Source organism: Centruroides sculpturatus, unplaced genomic scaffold (genome assembly GCF_000671375.1).
Source record: "Centruroides sculpturatus isolate CEXI.00-Female unplaced genomic scaffold, Cexi_2.0 scaffold1127, whole genome shotgun sequence".
NCBI classification, from domain to species: Eukaryota; Metazoa; Arthropoda; class Arachnida; order Scorpiones; family Buthidae; genus Centruroides; species Centruroides sculpturatus.
This window is the reverse complement of record NW_019385367.1, coordinates 199,652-206,958: the sequence shown is the minus strand read 5'-3', so window position 1 is coordinate 206,958 and position 7,307 is coordinate 199,652.

Below are 7,307 nucleotides of genomic sequence, written 5' to 3'. Positions count from 1 at the left end.
ATTGAGGAGAGTATAATGATTACAGGGCCAGGTGATGTTAGCTGGAAGGCTTGTAATAATGAAAGTCCTTTCCCTGAGGAGCATAGGACAATCAAAAACATAGTGGTCACTCCCATCTTGGACACCACAGTAAGCACACAGGTTGTTGTCCTGGAAACCAAAACGATTGAGGTAGCTGTTGAAGCAGCCGTGGTTGGTCAGGAATTGGGTAAGGTTATGACTGGGATTTAGCCATGTTAGGTCATTCCCGTGCTTGATTTTGGGAAGGTAGGCATGAGTGGTAATATTATGATCTCTGTCCCAAGCAGTTTGCCAGTTGATTTGCAGTTCTTCCCAGAGGGTTTTGCAAACATGTGAGAAGGGAATTGCATTGTACTGTATAGGAAGACTGTCGTCAGTGGTGGCTTCCTTAGCCAAAGTGTCTGCCCGAAACAGATACATAAATCGTAAATTTAAGGAAAATAAATTCTAGAGCTTTTTCTGTACCTTGTGCATCTTTCTCATTCATTAAATTTAGTTGTAAATGATGCTGTCTGTCAAAGTAACAGTTAATTTTTTAACATTATACAAGAATTGTACATGTTTTTTTCTACATCCCCTTAGAGATGGGATATACGAAATTGTAATATAATTGGTTTAACGTTGAAATCCGTGAGTAATATAAAATTGGAGAGCAGAATAAAAATATCAAATATTTTAATGGATTTTTTAAAACTCCTGTCAACTATATAGAACTATCATAAAAACATACCAGTAAATTCTTATCGGTTGGGTTAAGTTATAAATCTACTCGTGATTCATGTAATCAGGCGAGGGCGGCCAAATATCTAGCAGGCAGGCGGCTAACAGCCCAGAACTGGTCCTGGATAGAATTGGATGCGGTATACATGTAGTATCCACCCGCCTAGGCTTCCACTAGCTAAACCGGGTGAGGTTGGTGCTCTGTAAAGTGCATGCGTGAATCTGGCTTTTTGGATTCTGACGATACAGCGCTTCCACCTCGCCACTAATATTTGAATATACAATAGCAATCTTATCTTTTTTTTCACGTGTAGTATAGAAATTTGTAATGAGATATATAATGCGGCTATAATAAAATATTGTGCGATTATTTTCATATAATTAAAATTAATATGTACAAGGTTGTTCAAAAAGTATCGGACTTTTATTTTTTCCGCGTAAACCNAAAATTAACACTAAATATATATTATTTAGATCTACACAAAATATATTTATAATTCAATAGTTTAATGTATTTCAAAATTTTATTTGTATATAAATTTTTCATTTTTGTAATGTTACTATTATAGTAATTTGAAACAAAATTAACAACTCTTATTATGAACAAATTCAAGCAATAAGGAGCAGAAAACAAAACTTTCCTGCTATTTTTTGTAGTTTTTCTTGTGTCACATCTTGCATATAAAAGGCAAGTCACTTTCAGCTGTTCACATTAATGTCTATGAAAAAAGGTGAGAGGTAAGGCATTACCAGAAGCAATTAGGAAAATTATTATCTAGAAGTATAAAAAAAGAAGCATCTCAATAAAGTATCATATGGAATATGGAGAATCCAGGTAGTTATAAAATGTTTTCAAGAAAGGGGAGGTCCAGATAAAGCTTTATGAAGAAAACACTCTCTCTGTTTCAAACAACTACAGTCCTTTTAATGCTATGTTTCCCAAAACAATCAAGTTTCCATAGAAGATTTGACAAAATGAGCAAAGGAATACTTTAATATCCCATTATCTGAATGCCCAGTGGATATATATCCAACAATACAAATACAGGCTGAACAAATCCAGGGGAAAACCTCTCATAAATGAATCATGCAAGCATATCTGTGTTTGCATGATTCAATCTTTCTTTGTGCTCATTCCAACTTCCTTTGAGCATAAAGGAAGTTGGAATTTGCATTTCTATGATGGTGTTTGAACTCTGAAGCCTATATTCTAATTCTTCAGCAACATCTATTTGAATCAAAACATAAACTTTTCCAAAGATGAGCCTGTCTGCACAATGTTAGAAAAACCAAAGCCTGACTGCATTCTAATTATGTATGCATATTCCTATAGGCAGCATCAAGGTCAGACCTGTCTCCAATAGAAAATGTATGGAGATTTTTAAAGAGAAAAAGGACTCATTGCCATCCTTGCTCATTACAATGATTACTTATGTATTGAAACAAATAATGGGAAAAAATTCCCATGCAACTGCTGCACAAGTTTGTATCTTCCATGCCTCAATACCTTGCAACTCTTATAAAGTCAAAAGATGGTGCTATTCCATGATAATTACAGAATCTTAACACATTGAATGTAGTTCAAGAAAACATGTTGCAAACAGAGCCGGCCCTACCATAGGGCAAACTGAGCAGCCGCTCCAGGCGCTAAGTCCTAGGGGGCGCCTCAGTGGTAAAGAAAATTAAAGAAAAAAATATTTTTTCACTTTTCGATATTTTAATTGTATGTAATATAGTTTTTGCTTTTTATATATAAAAGACTGTTTTTGTAAGTAATCTAGAATCTAGCTGCAAGGACCCGCTTCGCTGGGTTTTTATTTGTGGGCAAAAAGTAACGACAGTGAAGATTAAGATAATTACATTANTCCAAAAGATGCGTTCCAGCAGTGTTTCCAGCAATGGCAGGAACGTTGGGAGAAGTGTATACACTACCAAGGAGACTACTTTGAAGGGGATTAGGGTTTTGTACCTCAAAATCAATAAATTTATTTTTGCCGACCAAAGGTCCGATACTTTTTGAACAGACCTTGTATTTATTTGTTAGAAAATATGAGGGAAGCAGCACATCCACCGCTTCCAATGGCGGCATGCCACTGTGCTCAACTTACCATTTTATATAGCAAGAGTTAACAACAAAGATTTTTTTTATTTTAATGATAATATTTTTATTTATGAATGTAAACTAAAACAACCTCTTTCTGTTCCCGTTATTTTAATAGTGCACTAACCTCACTTCATCATATTGGTTGTTCCAAAAGTTCTATTACCCTTACTGTAACCAAGATCAAGGTTCCCAATTTTCTTAATATTAACTCAACATTGTGTCATATATACGGGGGATGTTTTATTCCAACATTATGTACCAGGCCGTCATGTTCACTCTTATACCTGATAATCAATAATCACCATCCGTATTTTATCTAATGTCACAGCTCCTGCATTTCTCACAATCTATTTGTAACACGAATTGAAAAGGGATATAATTATCTGAAATGCATACTCAAATAAATAAAAAGTCTTTCTAAAGCTTGTCCTCCGCTTCATTGATGGTGTAATAAGTCTAGCGGAAAAGAAAAAGCCATCTTAGTGCTCGTATACTTGAACATAAGACTAGACAAGAAGCATATCGCATAAATCATTTAAGCAATTTTAATTTCATGTGATTTCAATAATTAAAAAAAAATAAACAAATAAATTATTTTGGCTTTCAATGTGTAGTAGATTCCTGATTATCCAAGATAATGTGAACTGAAAGTATTTCAGATAATCAATAACTAGGGCAACAAGGTAGTATATACAAGAATATTGTTTTTTAAATCAAATTTTATGAGAATTACAATTAATTTCTTAAATTTGAATACAATTAATTGTTTTAAAAATATTAACCTATTTAACTATTTTCATCCAAATAATTAATTTGCACACTAAAACTTTTATCGAAGAAAATCAATTTCCAATATAACAGAAACAGTAACAAAAAACTATAACAAAAAAATGGCAAAATATTTCTTAGCTACACTCTAAAATATTCTGGATATATGTCTAGATGGAATCACAGTCAAATGACTTAGGTTATAAAGGCATTATCTGCTGCTCTGGAGGACCCAGGATTGAATTTGGATAGGAAATTCTGAGATTTTTTTGTGAAAGCTTGTTCTAGTACTGTTGAACTTTCCCTCACTATCCAAGTCACTCCACTGTGGATGTGGCTGAACATATGATGGACAAGAGAAAAGACCCTCTTAATGCTTATAGGGTAGAAATAATCAAAAATGAAAAAAAGTAAAAAAAAAAGTACATAGTACAAATGATGTCATCTTGAAATCCACTATCAGTTATGAATTCTTCTGTAAACCAGACAATATCCTGTGAATAAAAGGTCACCCTATCCTTATAACAGTCAAGGTGAGTAGGAAAGGAGACCAGATAATGTCTGTTGAACATAAACAAAGGTAATATTTTGTCAGAACCCATCAAAAAGATGTCTTCCTTTATCATGTCCCTCAGTACAGCCAAATGTCCAACAGTATTTTGTCTAGAAATAGGTTGACCAGTATACTTGAGTCTATAAAGTGACCTCCTTGCCTCAGCCTTAATGAACAGATGCAGAGGAGGAAGACCCAATAGAACTGTAGTATCATAGACATGGCCCCATTGATAATAAGACATTCACTATGCTGCAAACTTTGCAGCTTAGTTTGACAATACTTGCAAAGCATCTAGATCATCAAACTAAGGCAGCATAGACAATTTTGGACCAAACCACCATATTAAAAATTCAAAGAGACACATGGTTGTACACCCCATGTTTTGCCCTCTACATAACCTAGATAAGCTCAGGTATATCTACACCTGAGCTTATCTAGTGTTATGTATGTAAACCTTCAGGGGATAACCCACACTGAATTGCCCCTTAACCTAGTTAGGCAACCCTGCACCTCTGACCTTTGTCAGAGGCGCAGGGTCGCCTAACTGTTACAACAGGCCTAAGTGTTACAACAGCAGGCCTAAGTGTTACAGCAGGCCTAAGTGTTGCAGGCAGCCTAAGTGTTACAACAGCTAATGCACAACTGTGCATTAGCTGTTGTAACATTTAGACCTGGAGGCACAAAGTTATGTTTGTATTATAATAAAGTTAATTATATACATTAATAAGTAATCGTTTATTTTACGAACACAACATCTAGTTACATCTCAAGGTGTAAAATCCATAACAGTCTAGAGTCAAATAATACCCTAAGATACTTGACCACAGAAAACTTCACCCTTTTATCATAGAGAAGCCCACCACTGGTCAAGTATGACCACTGGTATACTGGTAGTTTGTGGATTTGTGCCTTACCAACAGGCTGGCCACATGAAGTTTTTTTGGTTTTCTTACATTTGTAACACTTAAATAGGAGCCAGTTTCGAAAGTCCTCTTGGGAGGTATCCCCATGGCAGATTGTCCATGTGTTGCATTGCCTTATACAAACAGTTACATATGCCTGCACAGTTCAGCACATAATTCATGCCTCTTTGAAAGAGATCTGACATACTACTGGAAAATTTCCCCATACAAAGCAGTACAATATCACCTGCATAATCCTAGGTATATAACCCTGAATCATTAAGGTTTTGCAGATCATCCATAATAATGAAAGAGCACCATTTTGAGGGCAGCCTTTCACAATGGATGCTCTTAGGGAAGTACCAAAAGGGGAAATGGCTCAGCATAAAATCAATATAGCATACAAGAGCTGGACTGATGCCATATTCAATTGCAGCATATTTGATAGCTTCCAAAGACCCTATCAAAAGCACCCTCAATGTCAAAAAATGCAGCTAATAGAATCTTCTTGGAATTCAAGGCTCTTTCAGTTTGGAAGACCAAACTGTGTAAGGCAGCCTCATGACGTTCAATTTGCCAGGTTGATAAGTAAATTGAAGTAAATGGAAAAAAACTTATTGAAATAAATGCCCTTCAAATACATTTAATGAGCTTCTCCAATGTCTTTAACATAAAAGGCATTTGGTTAATAGGTCTAAAAGCTTTGGTTTCAGAATAGCAATTTCATGATAGATTTAGGAATAAAAACCACATTAACCAGTCACTAGGTCAAAGATACATAGTCTAATACTAGATAGGCACAGTAAATATGACAAAGAATAACAACATTAATTAAGTGGGGTAAGTAAATACAGTTAGTGGAAATTGTGGTTTTATTAACTCTGACATAAAAATACATGTTAAAGTAATTAAAATTGTATATCTTGATGCTTTATTAAACTTTTTGACAGAAAAAATTATGCACCCAGTTAGAAATGTTTTATTACTATATTTCAAAACTCAGCATACACCAATGTTTCAGACAGGTATATAAATGAATGCAGTTATGGTCCAAATTGCATATCAGGTAATGAAACTGAATATATCAAAATCGCTACTTCAGTATTCTATTAAAGGTTTGCAGAGGGTTATTGTGTCAGAATTTTCACTGTATTTGTTGTTTGGAGGTCTTAAAATGCAAGACATGCCTGTATGATGCAGTAAAACACATTAGGCCTACATACATACATACATATATATATATATATATATATACATCATATATACTTATGCAAATATACTTTGACATATGGATAGTTGGTCTATTCCTTCTAATGTAATAGAATAATATATTAAACTTAACTTTCAGCAAAGTATTATTATTTTTATTCCTTTCAAGAAATAATACATAAATGACAATGGAAAAGTATATAACAGATTGAACTTATGAGTGTGCAAAAATTGTCTTTTCCATTTTTTCTGATCTTTCTTTATTTTTTCATAATAATGATAATTATAACAACATGCAAAAATAATATTATGTATAAAATAAACTTATTATAAAGCTTTTAATAAAATAAGAAAATATAAACAAAGATTAATATCACTAAAAAATAATTAAATCTATATGGTTTATTATTTTATTAGAAGAAATGGAAAAATTTAGTAATTAAACAAGAGAAGATAAAACTATAGATATCAAAAAATATAAAAAATAATTTATACTTCTCAAACATAGAAGTAACCTGCTTGATTAAAGCAACCAAAAATTTTAAACTACTATGATTTAAAATATTTATAATTTAGTTAAACAAAACAACTGTTTTATCCGAGACAACAGAGTTGAAATGACAATCTAACACAAAATTAAACAAATGCTGTTTTATACTGTTATGCAACATATCCCATTTAGCATTACCAATATTTATAAAAGTACTGTACCAGTAGGAATAATATTCCAATTATTGAGAAAAATAAGCAAAGTTTAAATGTTTTCGTAATTTAAATGTGTTTCTTTTTCCTCCTCCTTCATAATTCTCTACACTATATATTAACAAAATTTCAAATATATCGTGTTTGATTTTAACTAAATCTGTATCCCTTTCAAAGAAATGTACCAGTAATTCAAAAGCAATTAAACAAATAAACTCTACCTATTTGGTTTTCATCATTATTTTTTATTGTAAAGTTACACAGAAATAATTGATGAATAACAAAAACAAGAATCTTTAAATAAATTTGATATAAAGGAATGGAT